At 41.0% G+C, this 20,421-nt stretch overlaps 1 long non-coding RNA gene across 2 annotated transcripts in view; it reads left to right on the top strand.

Moving 5' to 3' along the window:
- The window catches only part of LOC135212162 (uncharacterized), a 555,536-nt gene that overhangs the window by 484,841 nt on the left and 50,274 nt on the right, over window positions 1–20,421 (top strand). For both annotated transcript variants that reach the window (XR_010313826.1, XR_010313827.1), the window contains exon 5: window positions 6,111–6,254. This is a non-coding gene — a long non-coding RNA (uncharacterized LOC135212162). The remainder of the gene's footprint in view (window positions 1–6,110; window positions 6,255–20,421) is intronic.

The following is a 20,421-nucleotide window of genomic DNA, read 5'->3' as shown; positions in this document are numbered from 1 at the left end:
TTGCAACTGAAAAGTGTTTCAATAATTTACTGTATGCGAATTACACCGTTAATATTCGAAATAGGAACATTATTATAATCGCTGAATGTAACTATCTAAAGCCCGGGACGCAGTGTTACCATACAAAAACACCACAGTGGATGGACAGATGGAAAAAAAAAAAACACAGTATAGTGCTTAGTACTCTTCAATACAGTACGTCTAGTGCTTGCTATTCTGCAATACAGCATTACGTCTAGTGCTTGCTACTCTGCAATACAGCATTACGTCTAGTGCTTCATACTCTTCAATATAGCATTGCGTCTAGTGCTTGCTACTCTGCATACAGCATTACGTCTGGTGCTTGCTACTCTACAGTGCAGTATTACGTCTGTGCTTGCTCAATCGTATAGTATAACAAGGCCTTTATGAGCTTTTTTTTAACTGTTAATTTACAACCATATCAAGATAGCAATTGCTTCTGCTTGGTGTATAAGCTTTTGACACAATGTGTCTGGAGTCACTTGGTATGTGAGAGCATATTTTTTTCAGGGTCTTATTTTCATTACGTTATTTGGTACTCTCGGGTGAATTTTTATAATAAAAACTTTTGATTTCCTTCGTGACAGATTTTAATAGTCAATCAAAAGAGTATTAAGAATAAAGAACTTCGACTAATACACTTTTCGAGTGATGTGAAATCTACGGTTACTTTGGAATATAGTTCTTTTTAATGAAAAATTATAGTTTCCGTCGCGGATAATTAAGTGTCCAACACTAAAGAACTTCAACGGTTTCATTCGAATATGTTAAAGGATGTTTTTATCGCACTTATCTGCATTTTCGTTTTTCAGATTTAAGAAGGGTAAGCAGTCATTAGGTGCAAAATGGAGAACATGACAAGAAAATATTAAAAAACACCGTGATAGTTTTTGCATATTCATCTCTGATTTATTCCGCTTAAGAAAATAAATACGGATGCTGCAGTAATAAGACTTAAAATGAAGACCCAGATGATAGCTTATTTTGAACTCGCTGTTGTTACAACGAAGGAGATAAAAAAAAAACAGAAATAAAATAAACAGAATGTGAAAGGTCACGAAAGGTGACTCGGTCATTCTGTGCCGAGTACAACAACAAAAGAGCAACGACAGAAGCCGCCGTGGAGCCTTTAAAAGGGACCGCCGGTGGCATTCCAGATGCCCCGGGCCGCTCTTGAGAAAGTCCAGGAGAACGGGACCACCCTGGAGACTCACGCGGGACACTCGTTTGGCCCATGGAAGTTCGGGGCCCCTGCTGGCTGCTCTCGGGTGGACACCCCCCCAGTACTCGATAAAACCCAGAGGGGGAACCTTACTTGTTGAAATACATGTCAGCAGAACACAGCAGAGGAAAGAAACGGGACTTCAGATGGACCCCTTTTCCTTGTATGGCTCCGTAATGGACGCGAGGAAGAAAATCTACAAGAATCGATGATTGATATTTTAAGAAATGCTAAAACTTTTTTTTTAGGGGTGGCAGGGGGGTCATGTGGTTGAATAAGGGCGTGAGAACGGAATACCGTTGTGTATAGGAACGTAGCATTAATCATTATTTTTCTGAAAAATGGCCATCTTGCTTTTATTAAAGAATACGGAATCTCATAGTTTTACGGAGTGAGATATATAAAAGCTTTTGAACAAATTCAGGTATTGCTAATGTGCTGTTGATTACGGAAGTATTTTGAACACATTTGTTTATAATGGGCACAATACATTTAATATTGGGAGAACTAGCGAGTTTATAACGCAGCTGAAAACCGTTGCTAACAGATTTCGGGGATATCCGAAAGCGAGTCCAATCTTTTAAACTCAAGTGGTGGCTTGTCAGGACTCCGTAGTTCCAAGAGTAAAGCTGAACTTCGCACGCTAACGCTCTTATAGATGAGCTTACTCACACAGAAACGAATAGCTTAGGATTTCATCTTTAAAAAAACATTCTCAAGGTTAATGTTGGCTTACGCAAAGAGGGTTAGGTTGTCAAGAAAGCAAGTAAAAAAACTCTAACATGGTATAAGGCCACCGAAAATAGATTTCTATCTGTCGGTGGTCTCGTATAATGCTGTATGAGCGGCGGCCCGTGAATCTTTAACCACGGCTCGATGGTGGCTTGTCCTACATCGTTGTCAGACGCGTGATTATGGCCAATTTTAACCTTCATTAAAATACAAACTACTTAGGCTAGAGGGCTGTAATTTGGTATGCTTGATGACTGGAGGGTGGATAATCAACGTTGCACTTTGCAGCCCTCTAGCCTCCGTGGTTTTTAAGATCTGAGGGCGGACAGACAAAGTCGGCGCAGTAGTTTTCTTTACAGAAAATTAAAAAGCGAAAATTCTCCCGACACTGTAGGTACGACTCAACCTAACAAGATGAAAGGTGCACTTGCTTCAGGTATTTCTTGTAATAATGTGTGATATTTTTACGGTGTTCAATGATTAGGGATTAATTGTAAGAGACGCTATATTAAAACATCTTTTTTGACAGAAACGGAATCTGTTTTGATGGCCGCTATGTTGTATCCTTGCTTATCAACTTTCCTGATAGTTCGTCGGACGATGGAGGTTTTACGGAGTAGAACTTGATTTTCTTCACTCACAAATGATGATGATGGCGGCGTTTATGTGGCCTTTATGGAGCAAATTGCATCAGAAAGCGCACATTTTACTCATGTTAGTTAGGCTTTACTGAATGTCAACGGTTTGCCGGTGTAAAGTTACTTACGTACGATTAGCTTTATTTCTCTTTAATGACAGCCCCAATTCTCCAGACTTGAGTGTGATAATGACATTATCTCTCCAAGAACCGCTTCCCCAAGCAGGCGGTCCTTCGAGGAGGAAAGCCCGAGAGGAATTGTTAAAGAGTGTTGTAGACCTTTTGTCCTAGGCCGAACCTGGAAGCGTCGATGATTGGTAGCCATAGAAATTGCCTACGTTAATCAAAGCTGTCAGCCGAGTTACCACGGGAGTTTGGGTGGGAGGAGAGAGAGAGAGAGAGAGAGAGAGAGAGAGAGAGAGAGAGAGAGAGAGAGAGAGAGAGGTTATTCTTGCAGATGCGCATCATCAATTCCAGGGTTTAGTGATGGACGTCTGTGATGAAATGGAACGTATAGTTGCATCTTGAGTAAGTTGAAACCATACATCTATAGGCTACAAGAGACTGCATCAAATATAAGGAATAAATAGTCTTCATTAAATTTGTCAACAAGAAATGGATTATTTCTTAATCCTTCGTTGGTGTTTTAGGGTATATTTGTTGAACGAAAAACTTTAGTTAAAAAAAAAAAAGTAAGCTTCCATGGCGGAGGTCAAAGGTTGAGGGGATCATTCCAGTAAGTTGCTCGTAGCGTTTGGATAAGCCGTGACACATCACGCGATCCTGAGCAGTATGTGAAAGCCTATCTCTCTCTCTCTCTCTCTCTCTCTCTCTCTCTCTCTCTCTCTCTCCCCCCTTCTTCCTCTCTTTCTTCTTTCTTTCTCTTTTCTTTCTTTCACTCATTCGTCCTTTCCTTCTTGAGTATGAGGTGACGTTAAGTTTTTATCAGTTAATTACTGTTAACTAGTTTCCTTGCTTTAATTTATTGCCAGTCTTAGTAGCTATAAGCAGTCAGTCAATCAATCAATCATTTATCTTCTTCGTGCGGCATTATTATAGCTACGATCTTTTTTTCAATCATGTTTTTTTATATATCGCGTAAATTTTTTTTTTACAATCACAATCTCGTGTATTTTTAAAAATTTCATGTTTCTTTTTTTTTTATATAAACTCATGCCTGTTCTTTTTACAATCTCATGTCCTTTTTACGATCTTTTTTTTTTTTTTTTTTTTTTTTAGTCATGTCATGTTAATACACTTTGATTTACTTACCTGTATAAGTTTAATAGGAAGCCTTCAGTGGAAACGTGATACAGTAACGAACATTTCTTGTCTCCTGTCGTGACTTGGTTAGTTGAGTAGAAACTCCTCAAGAAAAAACAATAAAAATAAAATATTCATCATTCCATTTAGAATGTCTTCCAAAGCGGCGCGGGAGAGTTTTGTATGATTTAAGAATGGATAAGACTTGGCTATGCTTTTCGCTTAATCGGGGAGTAAACCTACTAAGCCTACACACTACATTGTTGTTGTTCTTGTTCTTGTTAGGGGAGGGGGTTAGGAAAGGTCTATGGAAAAGCCTAAAAAGGTCTGAAAAAGGTGTTTCGTTTCGTGCTGAGTTAAAGGTACAGGAATTTTAGGGTATAGGATATCTATGATTTATTAGAATGAAAATCTAAAATATATAAATATTGTGCAAGTTGACCAGTACATAACAGTTATTTCTAATACCATATAGTTTATTTATTTTAATTTTCGTTGGCGAAACAACGCTTTGCTTGCCCGTAGATTTTAGTACGCGCCTCGAGTTAGCTGGAGGTCGGATCACGCCTTTTTGATCATCGGGGCCTGTCCATCCCATTGAATGCAGGCTCCTTTCGAACTTAACAGTTTAGCTTTATCGCATGATAATTATTCTGAGCGAACAAATGCATTTTTCCCTATCTTGTATTACCTCTTCTATCTGATCTTATTAAAGTAGATACTGCTGTCATGAAGGATGTATGTACTGAAAAACACTCATAGTAGCACGAGTCTTGATATGGAGGAACAGATCCTCAATTATGTATGGGTATAAATATATCTCTAAAAATAAGTTTATATAGAGAGTTTTCGGGAATCTGCGCGATTCCCCTTTGACAAGAGGAATCGAAAACATTCCCGAAAGCTCTCTCTAGAGATTTATTTTTAAAATCTGTGTCCAAACATAACTGTAGATTTGTTTTTCCAATGTATGTATTCCCGTCCTTTCTTCCCTTTGGTGTGAAGCTTGTCAATTTGTTCGCTAAAAAAAAATTCGGCAAGGATAATTTGACTCAAGATAACCCACCTACGCCACTCTATAGTTGATTTGACAAACAACCCACATCATTTCGAAACATTTTGGAATGGCATATCGTCTGTACAGGATCATCCTGCTTTAAAGGGAATTTCTGTTGAGCTGTGATTCAGTGACACTACGATTTAGTCAATGGCAACTTGACAGAAACCATCTTCACTGTTACTTGCGAGTTGTACTGTATTCAGTTCCTATTCTGTTCGTTGAAGATACTGGCAAAGTAAATTAGAACTTGACATCTGCTTTAGTATCAAGAGATTTCAACATTCCAAGTTGTCCCAGCATCAGATATACAGTTTCTTTGCTGGAGCCATTCAATGTAATATTATGGTACGGCGATCAACGATGAGGAGCCAGTAATATTTCATTGGTGCCTTCAATTTTACTTCCTTCCGTCAACACAGATGCGCATTGACTGTGGCTGACTCTGCAAGTTATATTGAATGGACACTGCTAGATTCCAATAGAATTTTACGGAAGGAGTGAGCTTTTTACCAAGTAGTTTGTGGATGCAGAGCCCCAATATTTTATCTTTGGGGGCTAGGGAAAGGGAGTTGGTGAGGATGGGGGATGTGACCATCGCATGCTAGTCGCCGTTGCTACTATTACATTTTCTGTCGAATTCGTGGTTTATTATGCAAAATGTAAAACTGTAAAATGATTTTTAGTGGTTTTCAAGCAACATCACCAATGAAATGTCTGAAAGAGGTTTTGATTCACTTCAGACTACGGTAACTTATTTTTCCACTCTGATCCCATCAAACAAAAACTCACGATGCACTTCTTTCCAGCCACTAGGGAACTTGCAGCGAACTGGGAGCTTTCTCTCATGCCAATATGGAATAAATATCGATATTGTCTCCTTCATGCTTTGCAACAGGTTTTGTAACGCAGACGAAAAAGGTTAAATGGTTGCGACCATCAATGCCCTTAGGGTTTCTGCGAGAATCTCATGCATATCAGAAAAAAGTAAGATAGTAAGTAGTTCAGCAGACATGATAGCCGATCCGCATTTTCCGCTGCTCTTGCCAAGCAACGTATTTCGTAATGGAGTCCCCTTTGTGTAACTTGTGCATGTTTTCGGTATCACATCAGTTCCATGTGAAATATATTCTAGCGTGAGAGTGCGACCTTCCACTGCAACCGTTCATTCTTTCCAGGGGTGGGCATGAGAATTGCGAAGGGGACTTGGCAGCCCAGTGCCCTCGGGTAGCACGACCTGGTGGATAAAGTGGAAACAAAAAAGCAAAAAGGACAGGATCTCATGCACCAAGGAAACGATGGACCCTCCTTATGAAAGGAAGGTTAGTACAAGACAACAGGTTTTGGTCAGAACTGGGATATTAAGAATTCGAGAGAAAATGTTACGTGTATAACTTACTATGAAACTTCAGGGCCTCTGTAACACGCTTTTTTGGATTTTGCTCCTTCTCAAAGCATCGGATGTAGCTGAAAGTTGACATATGTATATTTTACACTACACACAAATTTTGTCAGCATTATCAATAACCTAAACCCGATAGTTTTGTTTTTTATAGAGTAAAAATGATCTAGCCGACGCCATGGCCAATGATTGCGAGCCAAGAGTCGAAAACATTCATACGTAAGCAAGGTAAAACATCCGTTTTACGAAATGTTGCCCTGCCCATCCCCCAGACAGAAACCCATTCACCTTATTCCATCGGCTCTGAAACCCATAGTAGTCAAGAATGGCTAACAGGATTTGGAATTGTCCCCGTGGTTGCAAAAACTGCATTTGTCTTACGACTTGCAACTTTATACAGTCAAGAGAAAGCCCGTGGCCATACTTACTATAGCCTGAATAGGGTAATTATTCAGTTTCTAGTTTAAATCCAATGTTTAACGGTCTGATTTGTATTTAGCGTAACGTGATTATAATACTTGTAATGTCATTCAGGATTTTGAACATTTCCATTAACTATTCACTATGCCACCAAGAGAGAGAGAGAAAGAGAGAGATTGTATGTAAACAGTCTTTATATAACTATTTTTGTTAAAATAAGATTTTTATCCAAAGTAAATACAAGCTTATATGTGCTAAAATCTCCAGCAGACCAACGGATCATCCGATATAATTTTTTTCTTCTTCTTTAGTCTGTACGACCATGTTGGATATAAAGACTTTATGAATGGCGGAACGATACATAGATGTGGGTGGGGTATCTGTGCTAGCGTAGTAATACTACTGTAGCAGTAGTGCCGCAAAATTAGTAATAGCAGCAATATACATGAATTAAAACGTTTTAGGCCAACTGCTGGGATCCCTGAGGATCATTTAGCACTTCTTACAACTACTCGAGAAATGAGTTTTTATAGCCAGAAGTTAGATTTTCTAATACAACAATGTCCATGATAGCCTTCATTGTTATCCTGAATTATAACGAGGCCAAAGTGGGTGGAACCTCATGAAGTCATCATTCTGACGATAATTATTGGTGAAGGTTTAAAGCCAAAATACGGTACCGTCTATTTTTTTTTTTTTTTTTTAGTAAATAGGTCGATAGCCGATAAATAAAAATTTTGCTTGACATTGGATATAGCAGCTATCAAATCAAGCTTGTCTACTATGGCATTGAAAATTACCAACTATTCCCTACATCTTGTCAATCTGATTGTGACCTATAAAGTAGACTATAATTTCTTAGGACACTTATTTTGGGAGTTAGACTAATAATCGAAGTGTTTTTGTATTTTATTAACATATTTTGTTGGTTTGTTCATTTTGACAATTATCAGTGGAGAGGATTCAGAGTTCATAAAGGTGTACTGCTTTGCTTGTATTTAAAATTTTTGTCATTGTTGCCAGAGGTATAGCCTTCGTTACGTATAGCCAATCATCCATCGAGAAAGAGGGAAAAGAAATGCTGTCATAAGTTACGTAACGAGTGCGTTCGAAACCTTATCTCTAAGTAAGTTGGCCCGTCTTGAAAAAAAAAGTCACTTTTATAAGTACCAAATTTATTCAACCTACGTAATGCAGAATACAGTCAAAATTTATGTGTAGATATAATGTGTATTCTGAATAAGCGTTATATCTATGAAATGCATAGATAAAAAGTTATTGCCAAAAAACCGTGTTACAGAAGCCCTGAATCTCATAGTAGTTCACATACATTTTACCTTTGCTTGATTGAGAATCCATTTATGGTGTAGTGTAGTTGGGCTAATATTGTATTCTGCATTTAGTGATGTATGAGAAAATCTTGATTTATCCAAAAAAAAAAAAACATTTTACCTGTGCTTGATTGGTGTTATGTATTCGGATAAATATTCATTACTGCATTTACTTTTGTGTCTGAAGATCCGGAATTTTCTTAACCGACCATGTTCTTATTAAGACATAATCATTTTGGAAGTGAGGGCGTCGGGTAATTATATAACCTGAAGAAATGACGAACAAGGTCCAATGTCACGATATAAGGCAAGAAGTCCGTAGTAGGTGGGGAGACAAACTCGTTCAATATCCTCTGATGCGGACTTTATGGTCACTGGGGATAATGATGTGAAAACTCTTCATTAATAACCTCCGTAATTGGTCTTTATGCACACGATTAGCCATTAAATGTCACGCTCTGGAGTAGTTAGGGAGAGAGAGAGAGAGAGAGAGAGAGAGAGAGAGAGAGAGAGAGAGAGAGAGAGAGAGAGAGAGAGAGAGAGAGCAGTATGTTTTTACTTTACCTGCAATACACTGGAAAAATTATATATAAAAATTTTATCATTTATAAATATTTAATATATATGTATTATACATACATACATACATACATTTATATATATATATATATATATATATATATATATATATATATATTCTTATTTAGGATATAATATACAAATTTCATATATAATTTTCCTCCTGTGTATTCAAGTCAAGTGAAAACTTACTGCTCTCCTTCTCTTTCCGTAAATACTCCATTATATTTGACATATATACTGTAGATATGCATAAATAAATAAAATGCGCAAGCGAGGAATAGGGATAAATTCACGAATAAAGGAGTGGGTGAAGGAGCACAAGTAGTTTCCAAGCAAACTAGTTTATTGTAGTTTGTAGTCCTACGTTTCATGATCGAACATTAGAGTGGTGTCAAAACATTAGGCAAATACATGACAATATTTGCACTAATTTACACTTAAAAATTATACTTTAAAATACATAAAACTGTATAAGGCAATAATTACCATCACAGACACACTTTCAAAGCAAGAGAAAAAACACTAAATTTCATATAACCCTACAGACCAGAGACCGAAATTATGGACAACCAAACTACTAATAGTCATTAAATAGTGGAACAGCCGTAGTTTGCTGATTGAGAGGAAGGACTCGCTTTGATATCAAGGCTTTTAAGCATAAGGAATTTTGTCGTTTCTTTCGATTGATCTGTGCTTTTGATATAGTGATAGTTAATTAGTTGTTTCACACAATTCCGGGCTCCCCGTGGGGGAGTAGTTCCGTCAGTGGACCTCATGCGGTGCACTGTAGGCATTACTTAGGGTTCTTTGCAGCGTCCCTTCGGCCCCTAGCTGCAACCACTTTCGTTCCTTTTACTGTACCTCCTTTCATAGTATCTCTCTTCCATCTTACTTTCCACCCTCTCGTAACACTTGATTCATGGTGCAACTGCGAGGTTTTCCTCCCGTTACTCCTTTCAAACCTTTTACTGTCAATTTCCATTTCAGCGCTGAATGACCTCATAGGTCCCAGTGCTTGTCTTTGGCCTAAATTTTATATTCAACTCAATTGAACACAATTCCGGGTTGGATAATCTGCAGCCATACGATGACTTATTCCAATATAGGAATCGGCTCTTTACCTTAAGTAAACGTGGAGTCGAACACACACAACTACCCGAATTACAAGATCCTCGTTGGACGAGTGGTTTACGCGCTTTGCTACCTATTAGGTAGTTCCAAGTTCGATTCCCCGCTCTGCCGACATGGAACTAGAGGAGTTTGTTTCTGGTGATTAGAAATTCATTTCTCGATATAATGTGGTTCGGATCCCAGAACAAGCAGTAGGTCCCGTTGTTAGGTAACCAATTAGTTCCTAGCCACGTAAAAATATCCAGTCCTTCAGGACATCCCTAGGAGAGCTGATAATCAGGTTAGTGATCTAGTTAAACTAAGATATACTGAACTTTAACCCGAATTACAGCCGGGGCACTTATACGCCTATATTACGCCCGACGTCACCAAGGGACAGAGCCGATCTGTCACTGAAAACAATGAGCCAATAGTTTTATGATTTTTTTGGAATTGCTTTCAGGTTGGGTGTTCCAATGTTTATGGATGATCTTCATAACTTGGTTCTGAAAATTGAGGTTAGTGGTTTAATATGGAAAGCTGAATTAGGAGGAGGAAAATTCTTTTTTAGGATCTAGGGGATGATTTTGTAGATCAGTTTGGTTGGGAAGCAATTACTATTGTTAAAATGCGGGGTTACAAATCCAGCTGCACGGTGAAAAGCAGACCAATTTCTTGTTAAAGTAAAATCTGTGTGTATACAAGTGTGTGTGGTATATGTGTGTATGTATATATATAATATATATATTTATATATATATATATATCTATATATATATATACCATTAATTTTGAAATAAAAAAGGCAAAAGTACAAGCTGGTACAAATTATATCGGGGACACCGACAGCCGGAGACTCGTCTGACCTCCTCTCTCTCTCATTTGTTTTATAAGTGTAATGTGTTATCTATTCATATGTTTTTTTAACTAATTGACATATTCCATTTAATATAACATTTTCAACAAGTTTTATCTGCATTTTTAAGCAGCCGATTGGACTTAGTCGGAAACAAATCATCTCTCTCTCTCTCAGTTCGACGATGATGGGCCGATATCATGACCATAAATACGTCACTCATCGTTAACTCTCTTAAGTATCTCGGCTTCGTCCTCATCAGTGTGAAGAAAGGAAACAAAAATGATTCGCGCTGCCCGAGTCGATTCCTCCTCGACTGTCATCACCCAGAAACTTGATGGACACTTAAGATTTGTTCACTTTGTTTGGTTTCATGCACAGCCCTCCACAGGGACGATTCCCTCTCCAACGGGCCCTTGTACGTTTTCTAAATAAGTTGCTTTTTATATTTCATAATTGTCTTTTAGTGCTTTCTCGTCAGTATCGTAAATCCTGCAGAATAGGAGTCTTTGGTTATCTTTTTTTTTAATGTGCTGTCTTCTTGTATGATCTTTACTCAGGCGATATTTTGTTGTATAGTCTTAGAAGATTATTAGTCAGAGCCATGATACATAATATTTTTCGCCTGTGACCAGAGGCGTAACTGGTTCCAAAAGCGTTAGTGGGGGTGTACAATGGGGTGGGTGGCGAGCGAAGCAGAACCTGTTCAGCTGGGGGCGGGGTGTGGGTCTCTGTAAGGCCTACAAGGACAGGCTAAATAAACAAATATGGGTGTTTAACATTAAGCATCTGAAAGCAATTAAAAACAGGACTGTTTTAAGGGGTAACAATTAAATTTACTTGCTCTGCCTTCGTAGGACCATGATATTTAACCATATTTATTATTTTTGGGGGAACGGAGTCTACTGTGTCCCCCCTAACTCAAAAACGGGGGGGGGGGGGGGGGGCGGAGTTACGCCCCTGCCTGTGACATTTCTTCTTTATATAACCCACAGCTCTAACCGATTTAAATGAGTGAGTGAAGCTTTGTACTTAAATTGTTTAAGCATTAAACATAATGACTACTATCTTCCCATTCCGACATTGCTGTTTTTATGTACGCTCGTATCTCACTCTGTCTTCTATTTTTGAACATCCTAATATGACAATGTTCGTCTCTTCATTTTTTGCAATCTTGCAAGCAACTTTCGTCTACGCTAACCACCTATTTTTATTCATCCCATTAACAACAGAGGAGCCGCTTCTCTTACTTTTCTCTTCAAACCTCGTACTTCTCCATTCCTCTTATATTGCTTTGCTTCATCATCCCACCCCTCGACCTTTCTTCGTAGTTGGGTCGTAGTGTGTCTCGGACAAGAGTGTCAACAGCTTGTTGCAATGTCGCAGTTCGTGTTGCAAAAGCCGCCTGGGTGAATCATTGTTTATTACCTGTCTACTTTTTTTCCCTCCTTTTATCTAGTACGTTCTCCCTGAAATATGTGGCCCTTAGACACGCAACGTCGGTGCTGGTTATGAAAAACCCCTTGTTTTTCTTGGTCTTTTCATTCATGAATGAAACAAAAAAAGTGGTTGGTTTGAACATTTCTGACTGTGACCTTTGCCTGAAAGTATTGAAAGAAAACGTAACGCGGTTTGCCAACTAGCTATTTCCCGCAGGGATCCACACGTCCACAGATTGTTTTAACATTCCTAAAAAAAAAAAAAAAAAATAAATAAATAAAAACACCATGTTCGAATTTTAACTTTCAAGACGAAGATGCCGATGAAAATAGTATTATAGACACAAGAATCCAGTAAAGTTATGTTGTTGCCCAGAAGTGTAAAAACTGACTGACTTGAATCACTGTCTACTAAGGCTATGAAAATTGGCTGATATGTTAAAACGACAACTTGGATTTGTGAGGATTTCAGTTAACTTTTATGACCTAAACAAAATCCTTTCTAATCAAAAAATCATTAACTGGACAACAAGCTCGGGAAGAAATAATGTAATAGACACGAAATGGAAGTCTATATAAATGAAAGCTTATAGAAACAAGAAGCAAAGAATAGTTGCAGCTTCTTTTAAACTTGCTAATATCAACATCCACAACATAGAGAGGAGGAGGATTTGTACCACTTGACATTCAAGAATGAAATAACATTGGACGCAAATTCTAAAAGATGCCTTCAAACGGTAGTAATAAATTGGGCTTTGGAGGCAACACGGTAACACAAGAGTTCATTTAATCACGTGAAAGCAGTGAACAGTGAAACTGGGAGTAGGAATATGGCACGAAAACAACTCACTAAAGGCTCAGATACAAGAGAGGTAAACTTCCCCCTGGCATCCTCACGACATCATTTAATAGTTCGTCCCAGATTTACGTTGAGACGGCCAATTCATTTTGTATCAGCGTTAGCAAAAAAAAGAAAAGAAAAAAAAAAAAAAAACCTGCTTCGAGAACTTCATTTCCGTGTCCTGTCCTATTTTAGTTTCAAGATTAGCAGTTCTTTTATTCAAAGGGGTCCACATTAATAAAAGATGTTACGAGTCCGTGAATAATTTTTAAAACTCTTTCGAAAAAACTTTCGAACCCTTCCTTGGGTTCATCTTCAGTCCAAATTCAGTCCAAAATCATTTTGAACGGAAGATGAACCCGGGGAAGGGTTCGAAAGCTTTTTGTAAAGAATTTTAAAAATTATACACGGACTCGTAACATTTTTTATTATTGTGGACCCCTTAGAATATTATATACACTCTCGCTATAGAGTTTTTCCCAACATTAGCAGTTCTGTTGGTTGCGAATCTGAAAAACAGAAGTCTCAATGTAGTGTGTGTGTTCTTTTACGATTGTAAAGTAGTTCTCATAAGACTGGCAAGTTTAGAGAGACTTTTTGGAAACGAATTCGGTTCCAGTATTCGTGACTCATTCGTCAGTATGTATATATGTGAGGTTAAGTGGATAACGTGGTCTCCTTTCGATACTCTGGATGTGGAGTTTCGAATCCTGCTACGAACGTCAGAATTTTTTCATATTCACCCAGTTGAATCTTGGACTTTGTAGCGAAATGCTTATCCAAAAGGTTTAAAGGAATCGAGAAGGGTACACGTGTATGTATATATATACTATATATACGTATATATATCTAATTTGTAAGTCGCTTCAACTTTATTTGGAGGCGTTGAATTGGGCTGCTTTATTCAAGTGTTCATTTTAGATTTGCTTACTGAAGAGTTAAAAACCAGAAAGAGACGATGATCATGTTTCTTAAACCCATTGCCGTTTCCTTCTCTCGTACTTATTATATATAGCTGCTGTGCCTTAGGCTCGATTGTTCGTAGCAAAAACACCTGGTTAATATTATCGTGTGGTTTACACAACAAAAACCTCTTTTTTTTTTTTTTTTCATTACGCATCGTGATGAATCCAAGAGGTGTTTATAATTCTCTTGCTTGCTTATCAAGTCCTCGTTCTCTTCTCTCCCTTCTTTACATTCACCAATTATCCATATCTCCCCCTTCCATACTCCCCCTCCCCCCTTCCCCCGCCGCAAACAGTAGGGGGTTGAAACTGTGGTGTGGGCTTTCTTGTGACGTCATGACATCTTATTTAACCTCTGACCCACCGCCAGATTTACGACGGACCCTTGAGATGGCGCTTTCGTGGGGGGTCTGATTTAAGGCTGCGTAGGAGGGGGTTGGGGGGGCCTTGAAACAAGGAGCGAAGATAGAAGTAGTAGGCTGGAAGGATGATGATTTTTAATGTGAACATCCTAGTGACTGCGATAACAGGGATACAAAGGATATTCGGTAGAAATCCTGTCCCAGTTTTTTTTCGAAAACAGTGGTGCTGCTGCGGGATGTTCGTTGGAGCAGTGTTGCCAGACTATTTTTACAATTAACCGATCATAAATTAGGCGACAGTAACAAACAAGCTTTGAGCGATATTTTTTTCAGTACGAAAAGAAATTAATTGGACATTAATTTCTTTTCGTATAGTACTGTAGCTCACGAATAGATGGATAAAAAAAATACACATCTGAATGTTTTCGTTTATCAAAAATAAGTAATTTTTGTACTTGGGACGGTTTTTAAGTATGCAGGTGGTGTATACATACTTCAAATCCCTCGTCAGAAGTAATTACATAACGTTCAGTGTCGAATCTTAAATTAAACTGATTAAATTCTCTTGGTTTTAAGGGCTATTATTCTTTTTCATACGCAATCTAGACATCCACTTAATCACGCTTTCACCTCTGTACCTCAATATTTCATTTGTAACAGCTGGTGTCTACAGTTTTCCACCTTTTGATTGCGCTTTATACATCCACATCCTGCACTGTGAGCATTTTAGTTTACATCGAGCTACTCTTCTCCTGCAGTACATTCATACCTGTTTATACCTCTTCTATCACTCGTATTCAACTGATCTGGCTCAATACTTCGTCAATATATGGGTGCATTCTCTGCGTCAAAAACATCTTTTATGAAAAAGGTCAGTTTCCTCATTAAATTTTCTCCTTCTTTTTTAGTTTCTACTATTACTTCATGTCTACCGATGAATAATTCCAAGTTCGACCATCCGCACCCTTTAGTTTTTCCGTTTACTATTTACTCTTTTATTTATTTATTTATTTGTCTTACGGTCCTACTTCGCCGAAGGCGCTCTGCGATTTGCGCAAACTTAATTCATCATAGGCGATAATGCGGACGCATTCTGGCACTTTTTCTTTTATTATATTGTCCCCTTTGGACCTGGGGGCGGGGATAGTGTCGTCAATGCATCTTACGCGATGCACTGTAGGCATTACTAAAGGTTTACTGAGCGGCCCTTCGGGCCCTAGTTGCAACCCCTCCCACTCTTTCTTTTATTTACTGTACCTCTGTTCGTATTATCTTTCTTTTCATCTTCTCCGCTCAAATTGTTTCGTAGCGCATCTGCGAGGATTTCCTCCTGTTACACCTTTCAAACCTTTTTACTCTCAATTTTCCTTTCAGCTGTGAATAACCTTGTAGGTCCTATCATTGTCCTTCGGCCTAAATTTTATATAATTTTTTTTATTATTATACGATATATTTCATAATGAGGGTCAAATCTACACTGCCATAGCACCCAGAACAAAGAAAAGTGATCATATCATTTTCACGCAGCTGCACTTCGGACAATCTCCTGTTTTACCCTACTCTTGCACTTTGAGCAAGAGCCCGTGCTGGCATAAGGCCAGCTTAATCTAAAACAACAAAAAACTGTTTTTCCCTTAATTTTATCTATTAGTACCATATCCCACAGCTGATTATGCACTGTACGTATTTCTTTTGTCCTTCTACAACGGCAGACCTCACTGCTGATACGTGACACTAAGTATGTGACATTCTCACTTCTACCTCATGTAACCCCCCCCCCCCCCCCCCATAATCTTTGTGGTATCCAATAAGGAGTATAAACTATAATGGTAATGAAATTCACTTCGTAGATTGAAATGGGCACGCACACTTTCTAATATATTTCACATAAGAATTAAGTACAAATTTTCCCAGGACTACTAGACAGAAGGAACAGCAATTTCGACTTTATTTTATAGTCTCTCTCTCTCTCTCTCTTGGTGGGACGGAAACTCCTAAGTTATTACTTACCGATGTAAATTTCTTAGATTTTTATATTATTCGAAGCGAAGTGAATAAGACTACATTGATAAAAGTTAGTGACGGTTCTGATTGGTATTTGCGAGGCTCAGCTATGGGGTAAATGACTCTCTGTTCCTTTCTTTTTAGGTAGATTCATTTCATGATTGATCCAACTTCGATTTCCATTAAGCTGGACTAATTAAAAATGTAGGAGATGCATTATATGAAGTTATTTTAGTGTTGATACGTAATCACCTGTTACTGGTCGGGTTTAGAACAATACGATTTTGTTGTTTCATGAGAGAGAGAGAGAGAGAGAGAGAGAGAATGAAGAGAATAAGGAGACGAGAGAGAGAGAGAGAGAGAGAGAGAGAGAGAGAGAGAGAGAGAATATCTAAAGTCCCCCTACAAACTAATGAAAAGAAAACGAGGTTCAAAACAGAAAATGTCCAAGTAGTATCAGATACTATACTAAAGTAGAGTTTTCTGCTGTCAACAATTGTTTTTTGTCTAACTAAATCTCCAGACACACATCTATGTATCTCATTACACTGACTTGTCAATGATAGCTGCTGACTTGGATCTGGAATGGATTGAATAGACATTAGAATTTAGGCCGAAGGTCAAGCATTGAGACCATAGGCGTAACTAAGGGAAGGGGGGCATGTGCCCTCCATTTGAAACTGGTGCCCTCCCATTTTGAGTTCATGAAGATTGTAGTAAAACCCTAAGCTTAATTTCCATGTTGTTATTTATTATTATTATTAATTAATATAACTATAAAAACATTATAAATTGATAGGCTTGAATATGTTAAAACAACCGTAATATTATTTTCTATATGACTTAAAATAAGAATGAGTATTATAATTTATGCATCCCCAGTGCCTCCCCCAATATTCAACTGTGGCCCACAGGTGCACCCCCATTAATAGACTCCTAGTTATGCCTATGGTCGGGACCTATGAGGTTGTAAGGATGGCATTTCGCCAAATGCCCGTCCTTCTTCAGTACATACTTGTTATACCATATACTAAAATGTAGAGCATTTCACGGCCGGCATATCCCGCCCGGAATATTTATATATCATGTAAAAATGTACTCTCTGCACGAAGATATATGTAGCCTATATTTTCAGCTGCAAAGAAACTCAATCGCAGCAGGGGCTCAATCCCTTTTTGTAAGTGCGTGTGATGGTCACTCCGTATCCGTCTGCACTGCTGCCTCATATACAGCTGTCTCTGTTCAATAAAGATAGTTAGAGCTTTCTCCGTGTCTGATTCCAGTCCTCACAACTGGTAACCTCCCGGATTAGGAGCATAGCAGCTCAGGCCATCTACCCCAGAAAACCTTTAACCAACCCATACAGAGCTGTCGTTTAGGTTCTCTGGTGCTCCTATCCGTGGTGGACCCTAATGCCATTAGCAGACTCAAAACGGCACGTCCTCTACAGGAGTGTTTTGGCGTTTATCTCATGGTTTGGCCCGCCATTTACGACACCTGTCAACCGTAAGAGTGAGCTGGTGGACATGGAGAACTTGGCTCAAAACTGGTAGCTGTCCATCGCCGTTCCTTCTGGTTCTTCAATGCTTCAACCCGCGGCATGATCCATGCTCTCCCCATGTGGTCCCCCAACAACGCCCCGACCCGCCCCCTCCCTGATCGACGTCCTTGCACATCGCCACCGCACCAGCAGAGCCCCACTCCGTCTAACTGCCGCCCTTCTCCAGACAGAACGTCGCAGCCTGGCTACACCGCACGGAGATCCAGTTCCGGCTCCATGGGATCACGGTCAGGAACCAAGGTGGACCTCATCTCTGCAGCCTTCCCAGAGGATGTGTTCATCCATCTCGCCCCCTGGATGGCCAGCCAGCCTGGAGCACTGCCCTACAAAGGCTTTAAGACCCAGCTCATCCAGGCCTTCTCCCTCCTGGTCCTTGAGAGAGCCGCCCACATTTTCGACCTGGTGGTCAACCATATGACCACCGCGGACCCGAGGCTAGCTTGGCACAAGCTCCAGGACCTGGTACTACTGCCGGAGGTGGACCACCAAGGGCACAGGAAAGAGTTAGGCCTCCTTAGACAGCTCTTCCTCTGCCAATTCGCACCCCAGGTCCGCAGCCAGATCCTCAACGCGGAAGACCTGGACATGGAAAGCCTGGTGGAGCAGGCCTTCAGCCTGTTCACTGCCACCCAGGCTGCAAAACTCTCTGCCCCACCGTTCAGCCACCAACCTGCAGTAGGAGGAACCCGAGGAGGCAGGGATCAGCACAGCCTTCCAGAGAAGGAGAACCTCTAAACCCCGCCAGGACAACGGTTGGTGCCGCTTCCACCAGAAGTTCGGCAGTAAGGCAAGGAAGTGTGAGTGACCCTGCTCCTTTGTGTCTCCAAAAAACGACGGAAGCAGCACCCAAGGCCACTTCCCCCTGGCAGTGGCAGTAACAAAGTCTCACTCCAAAGGATTTTACATCAAGGACACCATCTCTGGCCACAGGATGTTGGTCAACACTGGTGCCCTGCAGTCGGTGTTCCCGCCATCGGCAGAGGACCGCAGCCATGCCCTCGACGCCCCGACTGCCCTGCAGCCGCCACCCCCATCCGCTCCTATGGCACCAGGATGCAGACCATTGTGTTTCTGGGCTGGACCTACACCTGGCCCTTCATCATTGCCGACGTATGAATCCCTCTCCTGAGGGTGGACTTCCTAGCCCACCACAGGTTCTTAGTGGATGTAGCCCACCAACGCCTCCTTGACACTGAGACATGCTTCTCTTGCCAACTCACCACAGGACCCAGGGTGCCCACCATCTGCTTCGTTTTTCCCCACAGGTACGCCTCCCTCCTACAACAGTTCCCAGACATCTGCCGACCCGAGCTTCGCCAGCTGGCAGGGGCTGCGCCCAAGCACGGTGTATACCGTTACATCGACACCAAGGGCCCCCCGATGCACACCAAGTTCTGCCACCTCCTGCCAAAGGTCCTTCAAGAAGCCAAGAATGCGTTCACGGAAATGGAGCAGATGGGCATCTATAGGAAGGCCACGAACCCATGGGCATCCCCCTCCACATGATGAAGAAAGCCTACAGTACGTGGAGGCCCTGCTGTGGCTACCGTCACCTGAACCTTGTCACCACACCCGACAGTTACCCCCCGGCCTCACCGGGCCTCTCCACGGAGCAAAGATCTTCTCTAAAATCGACCTCTTAAGTCCCATTTTCAGGTTCCTGTCCATCCTGATGGCATCCCAAAGACTGCGATCATCACGCCCTTCGGTTCCTTCGTGTTCGCCTTCTCCACCTTCGGCCTGCAGAACACCGGAGCCACCTTTCAGTGCCTTAGGGACAGCATCCTTGGTGACCTACCCTTCTGCGTCTGCTATGTGGATGACATCCTCATAATTTCCAGATTGCCGGAGGAGCTCCTGAACCATGTCCGGGCTGTCCTCAAGCGCCTGCAGGAGAACGGGCTTGTCGTCCGTTTCAGCAAGTGCACCGTTGGCGCGGAGAAGGTGGATATCCTCAGCCACAAGATCACCCCAGCAGGAGTACATCCCATGGCATCGAAGGTGGCTGCAGTGGAGAAGTTCTCAACGCGGGCGACAGTCAAGGCCCTCTAAGAGTTCATTGGGATGGTGAATTACTACTGAAGATTCATCCCAGACATCGCCCGCACCATGCGTCCTTTGACCGAGGTCCTGAAGGGCAAGCCAAAGAAGCTGACGTGGGGAGAAGCCCAGCAGCGTGCCTTCAACTGCGCCAAGTCGTCCCTCACCAGAGCCACAACCCTGGCTCACCAGGACCCCGACACCCCCCTGACGCTTACCACTGATGCCACCAACACCACATGTGGTGCCATCCTGGAACAGCTGGTCAACGGGGTCCCCACGCTGCTAGTCTTCTTCAGCAGGAAGCTGACGAGACCCGCTATAGTACCTTCGACAGGGAGCTCCTCACTGTCTACCAGGCCATCCGCTACTTCAAGTACCTCCTGTGGCGTCCCATTCACCATAAGGATGGACCACCAGCCCGCTGGTGCATGCCTTCGTTAAAGCGGGCGATGCTTGGTCCACAAGACAGCAACATCACTTCGCGGCCATCTCCGAATTCAGGTGTTCCATTGAGTGCGTCCCCGGCAGAAGGAACCCCATAACCGACGTCCTCTCGAGGATCGAGATAAACTCC

The sequence above is a fragment of the Macrobrachium nipponense genome, chromosome 40, assembly GCF_015104395.2.
Source record: "Macrobrachium nipponense isolate FS-2020 chromosome 40, ASM1510439v2, whole genome shotgun sequence".
NCBI lineage: Eukaryota > Metazoa > Arthropoda > Malacostraca > Decapoda > Palaemonidae > Macrobrachium > Macrobrachium nipponense.
Note: the sequence above shows the minus strand (reverse complement) of the source record. Positions and strands in the feature narration are given on the sequence as shown.